Genomic DNA, 20,582 nt, shown 5'->3' on the forward strand with positions numbered 1-20,582 from the left:
ACTGTCTTTTCCTCAATTAACGGACTTCGGGCCTTTGTCAAATATCAGCTGCTCACTGGTGGATGAATTTATGTCTGGATTCTCAATTCTGTTCCATTGGTCTATGTATCTGTCATCGTACCAGTGCTAGGCTGTTTCGGCTACCGTGCCACTATAATAGGTTCTAAAATCAGGTAGTGTGAGGCCTCCCACTGTGTTCTTCTTCTTGAGTAATGCTTTACTTATTCGGGGCCTCTTTCCTTTCCGTATGACGTTGGTAATTTGTTACTCCATCTCGTTAAAAAATGCCGGTGGAATTTGGATCGGGATTGCATTGTATCTGTAGATTGCTCTGGGCAAAATTGACATTTTCACTATGTTGAGTCTACCTATCCATGAGCAAGGTATGTTTTTCCACTTATGCAGATCTCTTTTGGTTTCTTGCAGTAGTGTCTTGTAGTTTGCATTGTATAGATCTTTTACATCTCTGGTTAGATTTATTTCTAAGTATTTGATCTTCTTGGAGGCTATTGTAAATGGTATTGATTTGGTGATTTCCTCTTCGAGGTTCTCTTTGTTGGTGTAAAGGAATCCAGGTGATTTTTTTATGTTTATCTTGTCTCCTGAAACTTTGCTGACATCTTCCATTAGTTCCAGTAGTTTTCTTGTGGATTCTTTGGGGTTTTCTTTGTATAAGATCATATCATCTGCAAATAGAGATACTTTGACTACTTCCCTACCAATTTGGATGTAAATGTGGCACATATAATTTAGAATGTAGGATATTAGCACTTTCTTTATAATTCAAATGGGGAGATTTTATATTTTTTAAGAATTTTGTACAACATGATAAATTTATCAGTTTTGTTTTTATTTATGCTGCTCAAAGATGTCTGCCTGAGGCATATAGGTAGCCAGTAAGTGATGTCAAAATTTTGAAAAGTATTATCAAGTTGTAACCATTTGTGATTTATGAAAAGGAAGGATCATTAAAAATAGAGAAGAGATTTTAATCTCTAATAGTTTTATCAAATTTAGAATATCCTAAATTCTGGATAAATTGTATTATAGATGAGGAAGTGCTGCCATTTTTAACCGAACTGCACTTACTACTTCATATCTTGTCTTTGACTTTGATACATCTATCTAGAGAGTAAAAATAAAGATATTTCCTATGCTTGATTATTATGATACTTCGGAGTATCAAAATAGAAAGTACAAAGCTTTGTTACTTATTTAGTAAAAGTAGAAATTCTTTTCACTGTTATTATAAAGAAGATTATAAAGCACAAATTAATGCATAGTAATTTTACAACCATAGCATTTTCATTAGTTTTTCTTCCTTGTTTCTTTTGCAGACCTGTATTACTACTGCTCTTGTTATATTTGATTGCAAGGTATTGCTTTTTATGGAATAAGAAGATTTCTTTTTTAGTTATTAGATATCAGCTTACAAATGCAGTATACTGGTTTAAAAAAAAAAAAACCTGCTTGTTGAAATTTATTTTGAGATTATAATTCATTAATGCTTGATAACAGCAGTTACACTTAAGAATAATGAAAAACTTGGATAAAATAGTTGTATCTAATTATAAATTTCTTAAACATGAAGTTCTTATTGTATGTACTTCTACAGAAATTTTACTGCTTTTGGTGAGAACTCTCATTCTTTTGGTTCTTCTGAAACACAGCCTTATCCCCCTGAGTATAGTTTTTTCACACTACAGTCAGTCTGATTGAATGATATTTTGGTCCCTTGGATCATGACATTAAATATGAAGGAGAGGCAGGATTGCTGTCTGGAAAGCAGTCGTATCTAAATATAGCCTATACTTATCTGCCAGTGTTAAGACAGGTTTCTGTGGTAAATTTAGTTTCTTAAAAATGCCAGTCAGCAGAGGATAAACAGTGGTTTCTGAAGTGGTTTTTTTTTCATAGAGCAGTACATTCTTATACTGCATTTTCAGATAGATGAATTTATTTAATTTTTATTGACTATAAAATTTTAATTTTAGAGTATCTTTGGGTTGGATAATAGTTATTAAATGAAATAGAAGAGTTTTTATAACATCCTTTGTTTCCTTATAGATAAATTTCATTTAGTGTGGAAATGCATTTTTTTAATAATGGCAACATTTTAAACATTATTGATTTTTCATTTTGCTCTGCTGCCAGTAGTTACGCTAAATCTGAAACAGCTAGTAAAGCTATCTTGTTTGTATTAGTATCTCTAAATATAAGATCTTATAATTTTTAATCAGGTTCTCACTGGTGCTTGGAAGGTTATATATTTATTGGTCTAAAAATTGTATATTGGGGCAATACAGTTTAATCTAGGCTTGTTCTCTGGTACTATGATACTGTAGTACTATTTTCTGTACCAGCTCTGCAAATCCAAAGACGTACTTTGCTTTCAGAAGACATTTCCTCATTTTTGTGTATTCCTGAGAATACATGTTAAATTTTTTATAGACTCATTATTTTTAGAATTTATTTAATCAAAAAGCTCATCTTAACTACAGTAGAGATTAGATTTAACAGGAATGTATGATTTAAAATGAATAACATCTGTGTTGTCTGCCTGAGGCATATAAATAGCCAATTCAGTATTAAAAACATTTTAATGAAATAAATAATGGGGCTCAATTTGCTTATGTAACTGAGGAGTATATCTCAGAGAATCAAGAAAGAGCTTCAGAAACCAGGTCAGGTGTGAGAACTTCTAGGAATAGAATTAGGAAATTGGTACAACTGGATCTGTTCCTTTTACCCTCTGCCATCATCTCTTCCGGCCTTTCTTGGTTTTATTCCCATTTTTCCATTTTCCATTCCCACCACAAATAATGAGATTTTCTTTGCTCTATGTGCTTGTCACCACATAGTATTATCAGTCTTTTAATTTTAGCTCTTGTAGTGGGTGTGCAGGTCCTTTGGTTAGAACAAATGGTTTGCGCTCAACCATTAGCTTAAAGGTTGGTGGTTTGAACACACTCAGGAGTACCACGGAAGAAAGACTTGGCAATATGCTTCTGTAAAGATTACAGCCTCGAAAATCCTATAGAACAGTTCTACGTAGTAACACATGGGGTTGCCATGGCTCAGAATCGACCCAGTGGCAACGAGTATTTTGTTTTTTGTTCTTTATTGGGTGTGTAGTGAATTTTTTTTTTTTATTCACCAGATTTTGCAGTGCATATTGTGTCTCTTTAAGTATATTGTAAGTTTCTTGAGAACCAGCCTAACTGGCTGTCATGGATTGAATTGTGTCCCCCAAAAATATCTGTCGACGTGGCTGGGTCATGATTTCCAGTATAGTAGGATTGTGTAATCTAATGTGATTTCCTTATGTGTTGTAAACTCTTATCACTATGATGAGGTTATATGTGATCTCCTTATGTGTTGTAAACTCCATCCCTATGATGAGGTTACATTGACGAGGTTTACAGGATTAGATAGTGTCTTAGTCCAGTCTCTTTTGAGATATAAAGGAGAGAAGCAAGCAGAGACACATGGGAACCTCACAGCACCAAGAAAGCAGTGCCGGGAGCAGAGCGTGTCCTTTGGACCTGAGGTTCCTGCGCTGAGATGCTCCTAGACTAAGGGAAGACTGATGCATTACAAGGACCTTCCTCCAGAGTGAACAGAGAGAGAAAGCCTTCTCCTGGAGCTGATGCCCTGAATTTGGACTTGTAGCCTACAGGACTGTGAGAGAATAAACTTCTGTTTGTTAAAGCCATCCACTTGTGGTATTTCTGTCAGAGGAGCACTAGATGATTAAGACACTGGCTTAATTATTTTTTTAATTTCTTTTAACTAACCTATTTAAGGTACTTAACAAAGTATATTGAATTAGTTTTCTTTAAAAAGTCTCTAATTTTACATATTGAATAAATTGGTAAAGTATCAATTATTTTAAAATTAATATCAACTAAATATTAACTGTTAATTGGTGTGAGTGATTCACCTCAGAGAAATGCTCTAGGCATTGCTACAGAGTGATGGAAGAAGGGCTGTATGGCTGATGATTCCCACCTTTTGGAAAGATATAGCCATCCTTGCAAGAGACTTTTTTTTTTTTTCCCTAAAAGCAAACCTAAATGATGATAACCTCTTCTCATGGGTTTAATAGGAGTAGCAATGATAACTTCTCACCTGTTTTTCTTGTTTTTGGCTTTTTATTAGGTTTTATCTGAGAAAATTTCCATCTCATTTCTGATTATCTTTGGCATTTAGCCTGATTAAAAGAAGGAAGATTAGTGTTGTATAGAAAGAGATGGTCTCTAAAACTTCTGGATGATAAGATCCCCTCTACGTGATTTTAGTCTTAGATGGCTTAGACTTCAGTGAATATCTGACCATTGTGTCATAAAGTGTCCTTTCCCATCATCCCTTTAGTAATAGTGTGGTTCTGATGACTTTAAAGCAAGAAAAGTAGCAATGGGAGCTGCTTGTAAGTAGCTACCCAAATCTTTGGTACAGTTACAGTACTATGATGTGTTTTTGTTGCTGTTGTAGGTGGTGGTTTGTTTGCTTGTTTATTGTTGTCAGGTTGGTAGATTCTCATTTACCTTTCCAATATAATGCCTTAACTGAGGAGTATTATTATACAAGCTACAAAAGTTTAATGGGAGCATTGGTGAATTGTTTCAGGAGGAGATGAAGGTTTTGATAAAGAAGAAACAAAGAGGGAGGGAGAGACAGAGAATAAAGTTTAAATAAATTGTGATTTATCCACAACTTACAAGAAAGAATGGAAACTCCATGAATATGTTATGTTGTTTAGAAACCAGTTTAGCTAAATGAGAGTACAGGAGGTTGAAACTAATGATTTAAACAAAGTTTTGATATCCACGTATTACATTTATTGAGAACATGGTACTTTAATGGTCAGAGTGAACACATGGGTGATTGCATTGTCTACTTACATTAGTTTTATATTGCTGTGTAATAAATTCGTACAAACTTAGTGGCTTAAAATAGTAGACATTTATTATCTCACAGTGTCTGTGTGTGAGAATTCTTGGCATTGTTTAACTGGGTCCTCTGCCCAGGTTCTCCCAAAACTGCAATCAAGATGTCAGCTGGGTTGCATTTTCATCTGGAAACTGGAATGGAGAAGAATCTGCTTCCATACTCATTCAGGTTGTTGGCAGAATTCATATCTTTCTGGTTGGGTGACTGCTGTCCTCCACTTTTTTTGCTGGCTGTTTGCTAGAGATCCTAGAAGTTGCCTGCAGTTCCTAGAGACTGCTCACAATTTCTTGCCATATGGGCTTCCTCAAAATGACTGCTTACTTCATCAAACCAAGGAGAATCTCTAGTTCTAGTCTGCTAATACAGTCTTATATAACATAACATCCTAATGGGAGTGACATCCATCACCCTTAATATAATGTAACCTTATCATGATTACATGTTATATTCTGTTGGTTAGAAGCAAGTCACAGGTTCTACCACACTCAAGAGGAAGAGAGAACATGAAAGTGAATACCAGGAGGTGGGAATCACTGGGGTCATTTTGGGACTGTCACCCACACTACTGTTGAAATTTTCCTTCCTCCATGGGAAAGTCATATCTAATTAGTTTAATTCTTATTTTGGAGATGTAAAAACTAAAGCTCAACTAAGTAGAAGAATAGAGTTTTTTGTTTAAGTTTTGGTTTATGTGGGTACCTAAGGAGTGAGACTAAAGTGAGATTAAACAGCTGCAGAGGGGAGGCCTCAATGGAATAATGACTGTTGAGTTCTGTATATGAACTCTTGGATTTTTCAGTGGAAGATTGCTAGCTGTGGGTTGGGGAGACAGTCAAACAGGCAGGCAAAGAAGTTGGATAGTCAAAAGTCTCTATAAGTATGCTTCCCTAATGAGCTTCCTAAGAAACACCGGCTTGTGACTTAGCCCAAATTAGCAAGTAAATGACAGAAACTAGGAGATGCCATTTTGTTGTTGTTGTTGTTTCTAGATGTTTTGAGAGTTTAAAAATCCTGACGTTGTATTCTTTGAGAGATTATGGAGAGTTACTTTTACCCAGTTGGGAAAATTTCCATAGCACTAGATTATTAGGCAGCAGTTTCAAGGAGACCAGTCATTGCTGCTCCTCTTTCCACTCCTACCTAGATAGTGTGGTAAATGATAATTACCCGATATTTATTTGCTTTCTAAAAGAAATTGAGTATAATTTTTTAATTTAAGATAACCCATTTAGGAAGGAAAGAATGCTGGTTGAACTGACTGAGCCCTCCATGATCTCCCTTGTGTCCTTCTGTGTGTTTTCTAAGCACCCATCATAGCTTTTTGTACTGTATTATAATTGCCTGTGTACTGCCTGTATTTCTCAATGGCTTGTAACCTCATTAAGAGTAAGAACTGTGTTCCTTTTTATTGTTATATCACTGCTACAGATATTAAACTACCATAATGTTTAATGCACAGTAGGGCCAGTAGAAATAAAATATATAAATGAATGAATGAGTTAATGACTAAATGAAAGAATGGGTAATGGAGAGAGTAACAGACTCAATGTTTAGTGAATATACCTTGTCAAAACTCACCTTTTCCCCACTCTTCAGGCAGATCTGATTCTAGTATTCAGCACTTGGTTGGTGTTCAACACAGAAATTTATTCTCTAGTGACCGGATGGCTGCATTAAACTTTGAGCAACACTGTTATCCTCTGCAGCCTGAGGATCTTTCTAATTGTATATGAGATAATGAGAGTCTTAACTCCAGGAGCAAAAGAAAATGATGACTTCACTAATCTCCAGCATTTAAATTATAGGCACCTGCTGCTCAAAATACTGAAAAAAGATACAGCCAAGAAAGAATTCCATTCTTTCCTAATGAACTCAAATAGATTCCCTAAAAGCATTTTCAGAGTTGAATCTATTTTCTACACAGCTCACTTTGAGAAAAACCTTCGTAACATAATTCTGGTAGAAGAAAATATTTTGAGTAGTTCAGGACTAAATTATCTTGTTTCTTAAAAGGCAGTTCTTTTAAAAATAAGTTAAGCAGATGGCATTTTTCTTTTCTTCCTTTAAAGTTCTGTCTTATCTCACCCACTTTTATGGAATGACTAACATCATGTTCAGACCTGGAAAAATATATAATTTGTCAGTTGCAGAGTTTGGGTTAGGGGAAATTTGTATTCCGGGCAGAGTTTCACAGCCACCTGGCATTGGATGCAAATTCTTACAGTTCAGTTAGGTTGGAAGCAACGTAATTAAGTCCTGACATTTTTAGCACAAATGGATGAAATGCAATTAGGGTACTTTAAAATACCTAGTTTAAAACTCTCTTTTCTCCTCTATCACTAAGACATGATTTTAGGAGAGCTTAAAAAACAGTTACTCAGTGACTGTTTATCGAGTACCTACTATGTGTCCCTTAATATGCTAGAACATAGAACATAATGATGAATAAAATAGATATGGTCCCTATTGTAATTTTTAGGTCAGGTTAATAAAATGGAATACAGATTACTCTTTTTGTTTCCAGGATACTATGAAGGACAGTGGCTTAGAAAAGTGGCAGATGTTGCTAATAAGATATAATCCAAAGCTAAGTTGTATAACCTGGTCAAGTATATTACATTCCCAGTATAGTGAAATTAGATAATTTGTTACACACGTGATAAGTTTTTAATTATTTCTTTGATTTATTCAGATCAATGACTTACTCAAGGTAGTTGGGTTTTTAGAAAGCTGCCCAGAATAAAAGGAGCCCGGGTGGCACAGTGGTTAAGTGCTCAGCTGCTAACCAAAGGTTGACAGTTCGAATCTACCAGCAGTTCCAGGGGAAAAAGATGTGACAGTCTGTTTCAGTAAAGATTACAGCCTTGGAAACCCTATGAGACAGTTTGGCATAGTGGTTAAGAGGTGCGGCTGCTAACTAGAAGGTTGGCAGTTTGAATCCACCAGGCACTCCTTGGAAACCCTATGGGACAGTTCTACTCTGTCCTATAGGGTCACTGTGACTCGAAATCGACTCAACGGTAGCAGGTTTGGTTTGGTTTTTTAGAAGAGTGAGATTTTTGCTGGCATTATGTTGGTTATACTTCTTCTAATTCTTTGTGAGATCACTTTAACTTTTTGGGGGGAGGGTGGTTTGTGGATGAGTGGAGAGCTTTGTCAGCTACACTTCTGTCCTCTTCTAGGAATTTTTTTTAAACAGCTTTATTTATTGAAATATAATTTCACATACTATACAGTTCACCCATTTAAAGTGTGCAATTCAGTGGTTTTTAGTATATTCACAGAATTGATCATTGCCACTGTCATCATTTTTAGAAAATTTTCATCACCCCAGAAATAAACAGTGGACCATTAGCAGCCGCTCCTCATTTATCCCAAACTCTCTCTCCTAGGCAACCATTAATCTACTCTCTGTCTCTGAATACTTGCCTTTTCTGGACATTTCATATAAATAGAATTATACAAAATATGGTCTTTTGTGATTGGCTTCTTTCACTTAGCATGTTTTCAGGGTTCATCCATTTTGCAGCATATATAAGTACCTCATTTCTTTTTATTGCTGAATAATATTCCATCGTGTGGATATCACATAGTTTGCTTATGCATTCTTAAGGTGACAGGCATTTGAGTTGTTTCCACTTTTTTACTATTACGAGTAATACTGCTGGGAGCATTTGTGTACAAGTTTCTGTGTGGAAGGTTTTTTTTTTCTCTTGGGTGTATACCTAGCAGTGTAACTGCTGGGTCATATGATAGCTCCTGTTTAACATTTTGAGGAGTATAACTGCTGGGTCATATGATAGCTCCTGTTTAACATTTCGAGGAAGTGCCTTAATGGCTAATATTGTTGAACAGCTTTTCATGTGCTTACTGGTCACTTGTATATCTTCGTTGGAGAAATGTCTGTCGAAATCCAGTGTGGAACTTGTACCCTTCGTGTCAGCAGGGCCAGGACAATAGGGATCCGGCATGCTTGGCCTGTCCTTCCTAGGCTATTTTCTCTGCAAGTGCGAGGTGGGTGGAGGAAAGGAGTCACAGATCTCTCAGCTGTTTTCCTTTTCTAGGTGAAATTGTATTTATCTCTATAGTATTCATTCATCTTCTCATTCTGCCTTGCCTGTATTCCATACCAGATGATCTCCTTTCCTCTTTTACTCCTTCCTGTCTCTCTCTTTGTATGTTGTACTTTTTAAGATTCTTATATTCTTTTTTATGTTAACTTATCTGTACTTGTTTTCACCCCTTAGACAGTAAAATATTTGAGGACAACTAAATCTTTTTCTTTCTATTCCCTATTGGACAGAATTGAAATGAATACTTGGGAAATATTCTTAATGAATTTGTGGAAGAGAATCTGGAGTATATGGACCAGTATTATTTGTTCATTTGTTCTGTCAAGAAATGTTTATTATCTACTATTTACCAAACATTGTGTTGTGCATTGGGAATAAAGCTGTGAACTATAAGGGGATCTTTGTTTTCTGAGTTTTCCTTATTCAGATTCCTGAAGTCACAAAGATGTATAGGTAAGCAAATCATGATAACAAGTAAAAATTTTACTAATAAACTGACAGTTTATAAAATGACTCCCAAACATTTCTCCCCACTTAATTTACTCCCCATAGCATCAATTTCATTAGCTATTCCTATTGATTTTCAAATGGTTACTACATGTAACATACTGCGTAAAGCAGTTGTTAAGTAAAATTGTAAATCTTGCGAAGGGAGCAGTTTCATGAAATAATGTGAATTTTCTAGAACAGTCTGAATTACATTCAAAGCCCTTGCTAAATGAAGATCTATCTGCATTCTATTATTTTACAATTGACAAAGAAAAACATGGCAAGTATCCAAAAAAAGACAAAACCCATTCCCATGAAGTTGATTCTGAGTCATGGTGACCCTATAGGACAGAATAGAACTGCCTCAGGGTTTCCAAGACTATAAATCTTTACAGAAGCAGACTGCCACATCTTTATCCCACGGAACAGCTGGTGGGTTTGAATTACCGACCTTTAGATTAGCTGCCAAGCACTTAACCACTGCACCACCAGGGCTTCTTGTGGCAAGTATAGGGGCTTCCAAGGAGAAGTGAGTATGAGTGAGTTAGATAGGGCTTGAATATATTTCACAAAATAACCTGACACTTTCTCTGAGCTGTTCTATCATGCTGTCTTTAAATTTTATGAGAAAAATTACACAAAGTACTTTTCAAATTGATTTTTTCTTAGTTTATTATTATAAAAGTTAGTTCATATTTATAATTATAACCTAACATATTTTAAGATGATGTGTGAGTTAAACTATTTAACTTGAAAATTTGGTTCCTGTTTTAAATGGATTTGCTCTTTCTGGCATTGGTATCTTCTGATAAGGAAGACAGAGTGATGATATGATATAAACCTAATGCTGTATGATTGACATTATGACAGAGATTTACATACATTGCTTTGTTTGCCCAATGGATGGGTGTCTAACCTGATGTTGTGGAGGGATGCAGGGCAGGTAAAGTCATAATTCTGAAGAGATCTGAGCCAAGTTTTGAAGTGTGAGTCTGATTTAGCTAGGTAAAAGTGAAATGGGGTATTACAAATGGAACAAAGAACACATTGAAAGGAATGATTTCAAGTAATTTCTGATGGATTATTTGTGAATAGAGGCAGATTTACTGTAAATTTATGAAGCACAAGCTTCTAGGTTCCTAAAATGCTAAGCCCTTTGCAAATCCCTGGGAAAAGTCTAGCATTTTATTTACATGGACATATGTTTTTATAATTTTTATAATACTTAACTGTTTTTTCTTTTTTAAAGCAAGCCCCTGAAATTTATATATGAAATTATATGTTTTCAGGATATGAGAGATGGGAAAAGATGTTGATTAACCAAAATTATGGAGGACACTGGACACTGTAAAGTAGTTTGGCTTTTTAACCTTTAAGTGTTAAGGTGGCACTAAAAAATTGTAAGTTGGAAAGTGATGTGATCAAGTGTGTAATTGAAAGCAATCACTCTATCTGCAGTGGAAAGGATAGATTGGAAGACACTATTGCTTAAATCCAAGAAGTTATATAAAAGCTTTAATTAAAACCATATCAAAATGAATAGAGATTCAAGCAGTATATCTGAGGTAGAGCTCACACGTTTTGGTAACTAGTTGATTTTAAGGAATGAAGGAGAATTTTATGACGACTGTTACGGTTTTGATTTAGATGAGTAGGCAGTTGTTAGTATCATTCACCTAGATAGGTAATGGAAAACAGAACAAGTTTTGGAGGAAGAAATTTATTGAATTTAGTTTTGAACATGCTAGATTTGGGAGTTTATGTAAAAAGCGTTATTGAAACTGTGGGTTTGTATTGAATCTCCCAGGGAGAAAAGGATGAGAAATGCACAATATGGAGGAAAGTGATCCTTTGAAGGATATAGGAGATAAACCCAAACAGAAACATAGAGGTAAGAGGGGGGGAAAAATTCAATGAATTCATAGAGATGGGGGCAGTAAGACAGTTTCAAGTGGAAAGTAATATTCTAATGGCTTTTGATGAGCCCTCTTCTAATTATTAAAATATCTAGGAATAAAGTATCTGAAACACAAAGAATATAAAAAATGAAAAAAAAAGATTAAAGGATACCCAAGATTTGTGGGACAATATCAAACATTCTAATATACACTCAATTGGAACCAAGAAGGAGAAGAAATGGAGAGCAGGGCAGAATAATTATTTGAAGAAATAATGACCAAGAAGTTTACAAAATTACTGACAGACACCAAACCCAAGACCTGAGAAGCTCAGAGAACACCAAACAGGATAAATACCAAAAACATCTAACAAAACAAAAGAAGGCCACCACCAGGCATATCATATTCAAATTGCTAAAAAGCAAAAGAGAAAATCCTGAAGGCAGCTGAGGGAAAAAACACATTATCTACTGAGGAACAAAGATAAGAATTATAGTATAGACTGTTTGTCAGAAACTGTGCAATCCAGAAGATAGAGTATCATCTTTAAATATTGGAAGAAAAAATATGGCAATAATAAAATCCCTACATACTGATCTTGCAGACATAAAAAGGATAAAGGGGAATGATTGGAACTACTCTATGTTCATAAATTCAGTAACAGATGAAATGGACAAATTCCTTGAAAAACACAAACTACCAAAACTTACTCAAGAAGAAACAGATCACCTGAATAGCCCTGTATCTATTAATGAAATTGAAGATAAAAAGATAGCAACAGAAGAATGTTTGCAGTTAAAAACATTCTCAAAGAGAAAACTCCAGATGGGTTCACTGATAAATCCTACCAAACCTTTAAAGAAGAAATAATGTCATTTCTACACAATATTTTCCAGAAAATAGAAGGAACACTTCTTAATTCATTTTATAAGACCAGAAATTCTCAATACAATATTAGAAAATCAAATTCAGCAACATGTATAAAGGATATTACATTACAGCTAAGTAAAATTTATGATAACTTCAACATTTGAAAGTTATTCAATGTAATTCACCATATTAACCGATTAAAACTATACATTCACCTCAACAGATACAGAAAAAACATTAGGCAAAATTCAGTATCCATTTATGATTTAAACTAGGAAGCCAAGGAAACTTTCATAAACTAATAAAGGGTATGTATGAAAAGCCTGCAGTTGATGTCTTAATGGTGAGAGACTGAACACAAGAACAAGGCAAGAATGTCCTCTTGCACCACTGCTTTTCATCGTTATACTCAAAGTCCTAGCTAGTGCAAAACAGCAATACAGAGAAACATAAGGCATATAGATCTGAAAGGAAGGAATAAAACTGTTCTTTAGGTAACTATTCTTAGATGGAGCCCTGGTGGCACAGTGGTTAAGAGATCAGCTGCTAAGCAAAAGGTCAGCAGTTCGAATCTACCAGCTGCTCCTTGGAAACCCTATGGGGCAGTTCTCCTGTGTCGTGTAAGGTCACTGTGAGTTGAAATTGACTTGACGACAGCAGGATTTTTTTTTTCTTAGATACTTTGCTTATCTACATTGAAGTTTTCAGAGAATATGCAAAAACACGTATAACAGGTGAGTTTAGTAAGGTCACAGGATGTGAGATCAATATACAAAAAATCAGTTGCATTCCTCTGTAACAGCAGTGAACAATTGGAAATAGAAATTTAAAAAAAAAAAACCATTTAACATAGCACCCCAAAAATGAACAACTTAGGTATAAATCTAAAAAATACATACAAGTATTCCAATGCTGAAAACTACAAAAAACTGATGAAAGAAATCAAGAAGGTCTAAATAATTGGAGAGATATACTGTGTTCATGGATTTGCAGGTTTAATATTCTTAAATGCCAGTTCTCCCCGATCTGATTTGTATATACATGCAATGCATTCTAAATCAAAATCCCAGCAAGTTTTTTTGTAGATACTTATAAGTTTATTTTAAAATTTATTTAGAAAGTTAAGGGACCTAAAATAGCCAAAACAACTCTGAAAAATAAGAACAGATTTGGAAGACTAATGTTACCCAATTTCTCCACTTATTATAAAGCTATGGTGATCAATAAGCAACATCATAATAAATGGAGAAAAGATGAAGTTGTCAAGGATTTCATTTTACTTGGATCCATAATCAACACCCATGGAAGGAACAGTCAAGAAATCAAAAGACACATGACATTGGGCAAATCTGCTGCAAAAGACCTCTTTAAAGTGTTAAAAAGCAAAGATGTCACCTCGAAGACTAAGGTACACCTCACCCAAGCCATGGTATTTTCAGTCACATCATACGCCTGTGAAAGCTAGACAATTAATAAGGAAGGCCGAAGAAGAATTGATGCCTTTGAATTGTGGTGTTGACGAAGAATATTGACTATACCATGGACTGCCAGAAGAACCAACAAATCTGTCTTGGAAGAAATACCACCACAATGCTCCTTAGAAGCAAAGGATGGTGAGACCACGTCTTACATACTTTGGACATGTTCTTAGGAGGGATCAGTCCCTGGAGAAGTACATCGTACTTGGTAAAGTAGAGGGTCAGCAAAGAAGAAAACCCTTGTCGAGATGGATTGACACAGTGGCTGCAATAGTGTGCTCAAGCATAACAACGATTGTGAGGATGGCGTAGGACCAGACAGTGTTTCCTTCTGTAGTACACAGGGTTGCTATGAGTCGAAACTGACTCGACAGCACCTAACAATAACAACAACAGTCAAGACAGTGTGATACTGGCAAAGGGATATACACAGAGATCAGTGGACCAGAAAAAGAATTCACAAATAGATCCACACAAATACAGTCAATTGATTTTTGACAAAGGTGCAAAGACAGTTCAATGTTGAAAAGATACACTTGTCAACAAACGGTAGTGGATGAATTGGGCATACATGGAAAAAAAAAAAAAAGAACCTTGAGACATCTTTATACTTTATACAAAAATTAACTTAAAGTGAATCATGGACCTAAATGTAAAATGCAAAACTATAAAGCTTTTTACAAGAAAACAGAAAAAAGTTTCTGTGTGACCTTAGGTTTGGTGATGAGTTTTTAGATAAAACAGCAAAAGCACAGTCCATGACATTGAACTTTATCAAAATTTAAAACTTGCTCTGTGAAAGATGCTGTTAAGATAATAAAAAGATAAGCCATAGACATGGAGAAAATATTTGTTAAACACATATGTGATAAAGGACTCATATCCAGAATAAATAAAGAACTCTTAAAACTCAACAGTATGAAAACAAACATCTCAATTAAATAATGGGCAAAAGGATCAGGATAAAGACTTCATCAAAGTAGGTATAGATAACAGATACCATAGGAAAAAATACATCATTTGTCACTAGGGAAGTGCAAATTAAAACCATAGTAAGATACTACTTGTACATATTTATTAGAATGGATAAAATAAAAAAATTGAAATGCCAAATGTCCTTGAGGATGTGGAGTGTGGAGCTACAGGAACTCTCATTCATTGCTGGTAGGAATGCAACATGGTGCAATCACTTTTGAAGACAGTTTGGTAATTTCTTATAAAGTTAAAAATAGACAGTATATAATCCATCAGTCACACTCTTAGGTGTTTGCCCAAGTAAATTGAAAACTTAGGCTCACACCAAAATCTCTACACAAATTTTTATAGCAGTTTTATTCATAATATTCCAGAATGGGAAGCAACCAAGATGTCCTTCAGTAGGTGCATGAATAAACAAACTGTGTTTCATCTATACAGTGGAATACTCATCAGCTGTAAAAAGGAATGAACTATTGATTCACATAACAACATTGATGAATTTTCAATGCATTTTGCTAAGTAAAAGAAGCCAGACCCCTAAGACTACATATTATGTGATTCCGTATCTTTGCTTTTGGAAAAAGCAAAACTGTAGGTACAGAAAACAGATCAGTTGTTGTCAGGGTTAGGGGAAGTATAAGTAGTTGACTACAATGATGATACATAGGGGAATATTTACGGTGATAGAATGGTTCTGTATGGTCCTTGGGTGGTGAACCTATGACTCAGTATGTTTTTCAAGACCCATAGAACTCTACATCACAAAAACTTAAGTTTCATTTATACAAATTAAAAAAAAATATCAACCATTATGTTGTGGGAGACCCAGATTAGTATGCAGATTATCACAAATAAATCTAACTGTTGTTATTGTTAGGTGCAGTCGAGTTGATTCCTACTCATAGTGATCCTATGTACAACGAAATGAAATACTGCCCGGTCCTGTGCCATTCTTACAGTCGTTGCTGTGTTTGAGCGCATTGTTGTAGACACTGTGTCAGACCATCTTGTTGAGGTCTTCCTCTTTTTTGCTGACCTTCTACCTTACCAAGCATGATGTCTTTCTCCAGGGAGAGGCCTCTCCTGATAACGTGTCCAAAGTACATGAGACGTAGTCTTGCCTTCTTTGCTTCCAAGGAGCACTCTGGCTGTACTTCTTGCAAGGCAGATTTGTTCGTTCTTCTGGCAGTCCATGGTATATTCAATATTCTTCACCACCACCATAATTCAAAGGCATCAATTCTTCTTCGGTCTTTCTTATTCATAGTCCAGCTTTTGCATGTATATGAGGTGATTGAAAATACGGCTTGGGTCAGGCTCACTTTAGTCCTCAAAGTGACATCTTTGCTTTTCAATACTTGAAAGAGATCTTCTTCAGCAGATTTGCTCAATGTCGTTTGATTTCTTGACTGCAGCTTTCACAGATGATTGTGGATCAAAGTTAAATGAAATCCTTGACAAATTCAATATTTTCTCCATTTATCATGATATTGCTTATTGGTCCAGTTGTGAGGATTTTCATTTTCTTTATGTTGAGGTGTAATCCATACTGAAGGCTGTAGTCTTTGATCTTCCATCAGTAAGTGCTTCAAGTCCTCTTCACTTTCAGCAAGCAAGGTTGTGTCATCTGCATATTACAGGTTGTCAGTGAACCTTCCACCAATTCTGATGCCGCATTCTTCTTTATATAGTCCTGCTTCTCGGGTTATTTGCTCAGCGTAAAGATTGAATAAGTATGGTGAAAGGATACGTCCCTGACGCACACTTTTCACCACACAGTATCCCCTTGTTCTGTTTGAACAACTGCCTCTTGTTCTATGTGCAGGTTCCTCATGAGCACAATTAAGTGTTCTGGAATTCCCATTCTTCACAGTGTTATCCATAATGTGTTATGATCTACACGGTCAGATGCCTTTGCATAGCCAGTGAGACACAGGTAAACCCCTTTCTGGTATTCTCTGCTTTCAGACAAGATCCGTCTGATGTCAGCAATGATATCCCTCATTCCATGTCCTCTTCTGAATCCGGCTTGAATTTTTTCCAGTTCTCTGTTGATGTACTGCTGCAACCATTTTTGAGTGATCTTCAGCAAAATTTTACTTGTGTGTGACATTAATTTCTTCATTCTGTTGGATCACCTTTCTTTGGAATGGGCAGAAATGTGTATCTGTTCCAGTTGGTTGGCCAGATAACTGTCTCCCAAATTTCTTGGCATAGACAGGTGAGTACCTCCAGCGCTGCATCCGTTTGTTGAAATATCTCACTTGGTATTCTGTCAATTCCTGGAGCCTTGTTTTCACCAATGCCTTCAGCGCACCTTGGACTTCTCTTTCAATACCATTGGTTCTTAATCATATGCTACCTCCTGAAATGGTTGAATGTTGACCAGTTCTTTTTGGTACAGTGACTCTGTGTATTCCTTCCATCTTCTTTTGATGCCGCCTGTGTTGTTCAATATTTTCCCTATAGAATCTTTCAAAATTGCAACTTGATCCTTGAATTTTTTTCTTCAGTTCTTTCAGCTTGAGAAATGCCAAGCTTGTTCTTCCGTTTTGGTTTTCTAACTCCATGTCTTTGCACATGTCATTATAATACTTTACTTTGTGTCCTCGAGCCACCCTTTGAATTCTTCTGTTCAGCTGTTTTACTTCATCATTTCTTACTTTTGCTTTAGCTACTCTACATTCAAGAGCAAGTTTCAGCGTCTCTCCTATCATCCGTTTTGGTCCTTTCTTTCTTTCCTGTCTTTTAATGACCTTTTGCTTTCTTCATGTATGATGTCCTTGATGTCATCCCACAACTCGTCTGGCCTTTGGTTAGTAGTGTTCAATGTGTCAAATCTATTCTTGAGAGAGGGTCTCCAAATTTAGGTGGGATATACTCAAGGTTGTATTTTGGTTCTCGTGGACTTGTTCTAATTTTCTTCAACTTCAACTTGCGTATGAGCAATTGATGGTCTGTTCCATCGTCGGCCCCTGGCCTTGTTCTGACTGATGATACTGAGCTTCTCCATTGTCTCTTCCACAGATGTAGTTGATTTGATTCCTGTGTTTTCCATCTGGTGAGGTCCATGTGTATTGTCACCGTTTATGTTGTTGAAAAAAGGTATTTGCTATGAAGAAGTACTGGTCTCACAAAATTCTTTTATGCCATCTCGGGCTTTGTTTCTATCACCAGGGACATATCTTCCAGCTACAGATCCTTCTTTGTTTCCAATTTTTGCATTTCAATCACCAGTAATTATCACTGCATCTTGATTGCATGTTTGATGAATTTCAGACTACAGAAGTTGGTAAAAATCTTCAATTTCCTCATCTTTCGCATTAGTGGTTGGTGCATAAATTTAAATAATAGTCATATTAACTGGTCTTCCTTCTGTGCATATGGATATTATCCTATCACTGATAGCCTTGTACTTCACGATAATTCTTGAAATGTTCTTTTGACAATGAACACTACGCCATTCCTCTTTAATTTGTCATTCCTGGCGTAGTAGGCCAAATGATTGTCTGATTCAAAATGGCCAGTACTAGTCCATTTTAGTTCAGTAAAGGATATTGATCTTTATGTGTTCCATTTCATGTTTGACGACTTCTGATTTTCCTAGATTCATACTTCGTACATTCCACGTTCTGATTATTAATGGATGTTTGTAGCTGTTTCTTTCCGTTTTGAGTTGTGCTACATCAGCCAATGAAGGTCCCAAGTGTTTGACTCCATCCATGACATTAAGGTTGACTCTACTTTGAGAAGGCAGCTCTTCCCCTGTCATACTTTTAGTGCCTTCCAACCCACGGGGCTCATCTTTTGATACTATATCAGAGAGTGTTCCACTGCTACTCATAACGTTTTCACTGGCCAGTTTTTTCAGAAGTAGACCTTCAAGTCCTTCTTCCTAGTCTGTCTTAGTCTGGAAGTTCCTCTGAAACCTGTCCACCGTAGGTGACCCTGCTGGTATTTGAAATACCAGTGGTGTAGCTTCCAGTATCACAGCAATACGCAAGCCACCACAGTCCGACAAACTGACAGACTTGACTGTATTAGGCATTTATGGCATAACCTCACTGAAGGATGTTGGGGGCTGGGAGCTCACCTAAGTAACTTTAGAAAAGAGTATTTGATTAGAAAATTTATGGAAGTGATAAAAAGAACTGTACATAAACGCTGTATAAACCAAACCAAACCCGTGTTCATCGAGTCTACTCCAACTCATAGCGATACTATAAAACATTGTATACAAGTTGTCAATTTGTTTATCACGGGGTATCATTGATCAGTTCTGAAGCTGCTTTATATATACTGGGGTTCAATAAGTAAGGAAATAAATGACAAAGATGGGAGGCAGATTTCTTACTTTCAGTGAAGTTATATGTAAGTACAGGGCAGAAGGCTAGAATGAACCCTGTCATATTGAATTAGAGTTGGAATCATCAGTACTAATTGATTTTTAGTTTAACATATATAAAGAGATACAGAAATAGAGATATGTGTGTGTGTGTATACATTGGTTAGTATGCATACATGTATTACCTAGCTTTGTCTGCTGAGAGGACCTATAATTAGTGACACCCGGAGCAATGAGTATACCCAATGCTCAGATTTTGGTTTCAAATTACTGTTTTTCAAAGAAAGGAACCAGGGCTTCTTGGAGAAATGACTGATCCTAGGACTGGGGAAGGAAAAAATAAGATAAGCATGGAGAGTCTTATAGGGTCAAAAAAAGAAAAGGTTGGGTGCATATCAAAGGGATACAGGAGCCAGCCTGAAAGAGCAGCCAGTGGCCAAAGCTGGAACAGTTTGCACAATAAAATAAATATCATAGGATTGGATTATAAACCAAAATAAAATAAATATACATGAGCCCCTTCTGATATAAATAGGTAGTTGAATAAATAAATGGGTATCAGAGACAAATTTTCCTTATAGGAAAGTTCCAAATATACATGTAGATATTCCCACTCCGGGAGGTAAAACTTAATTTCCTCTCCTTCCCCACCTTGAGTGCAGGCTGGATTTAGCAACTCATTTCCAAAGAATAGAATATGGAAAGGAAAAAAAAAGCAACTTAACAGTGAAGAAACCTGGAACACATTAGCTTAACTAAGTGATCAGTGCTAACCTCACCAGTGATAAGTCATGTTGATATCATGACCCCTTGATATGATGTGATGAAGAGTGCACTTTTCCTCTGTATTATTCTTCCCAAATCCCTATAATCCCAGTTTAACCATGAGAAAAACAGGAGACAATCTCAAATTGAGGGACAGTTTACAAAATGATTAATACTCCTCAAAACTGTCATGGTCTTGAAAAGCAAGATTGAGAAACTGTCACAGACCAAAGGCAAGTAAGACATAATGACTGTAGTGTGGTATGCTGTATTGCATCCTGGAACAGAATATGATATTAATGTAAAAACTGGTGAAACCTCAGTGAAGTCTAGCTTTTAGTTAATAGTGATGTAGCAGTGTTAATGTTAGTTTTGACAAATGTACCATGGTTATGTAAGATGTTTACATTTGGGGAAATAGAGGAAGGATATACAGGAATTCTTTGTACTGTCTTCACAATTTTTCTGTAAATCTACAAATTATTTCTCAAAAAAGTTTATTTGAAAATGATACAGTTAACAACAACAAAAAAAAAAAAAAATAGGAGAGAAGGAATTCTGCCACCAACCATGAAGGAGTTGCTAGGACTCAACTTTCCTTTCTGCCATCAACAATTTGAAAACTGGACAAAATGTAGGAAATGTTTTCATGCACTGGCAACAAACTGTGCAGGTATGTGTGCTTTGAGAGAAGGGGAAAAAAGGCACGGTCTGCTCTATCATCATTATGGCT

At 35.9% G+C, this 20,582-nt stretch overlaps 1 protein-coding gene and 1 long non-coding RNA gene across 2 annotated transcripts in view; both read left to right on the plus strand.

The window, feature by feature from the left end:
- The window catches only part of GPHN (gephyrin), a 632,163-nt gene that overhangs the window by 145,673 nt on the left and 465,908 nt on the right, over positions 1 to 20,582 (plus strand). The window lies entirely within an intron of this gene.
- LOC111819508 (uncharacterized) lies at positions 9,896 to 13,225 on the plus strand. Its single transcript, XR_002823115.1, has 2 exons — positions 9,896 to 10,915; positions 11,323 to 13,225. It is a non-coding gene; the product is annotated as an uncharacterized LOC111819508 (long non-coding RNA).

Source organism: Trichechus manatus, unplaced genomic scaffold (assembly GCF_000243295.1).
Source record: "Trichechus manatus latirostris isolate Lorelei unplaced genomic scaffold, TriManLat1.0 scaffold00010, whole genome shotgun sequence".
Lineage (NCBI taxonomy): Eukaryota > Metazoa > Chordata > Mammalia > Sirenia > Trichechidae > Trichechus > Trichechus manatus.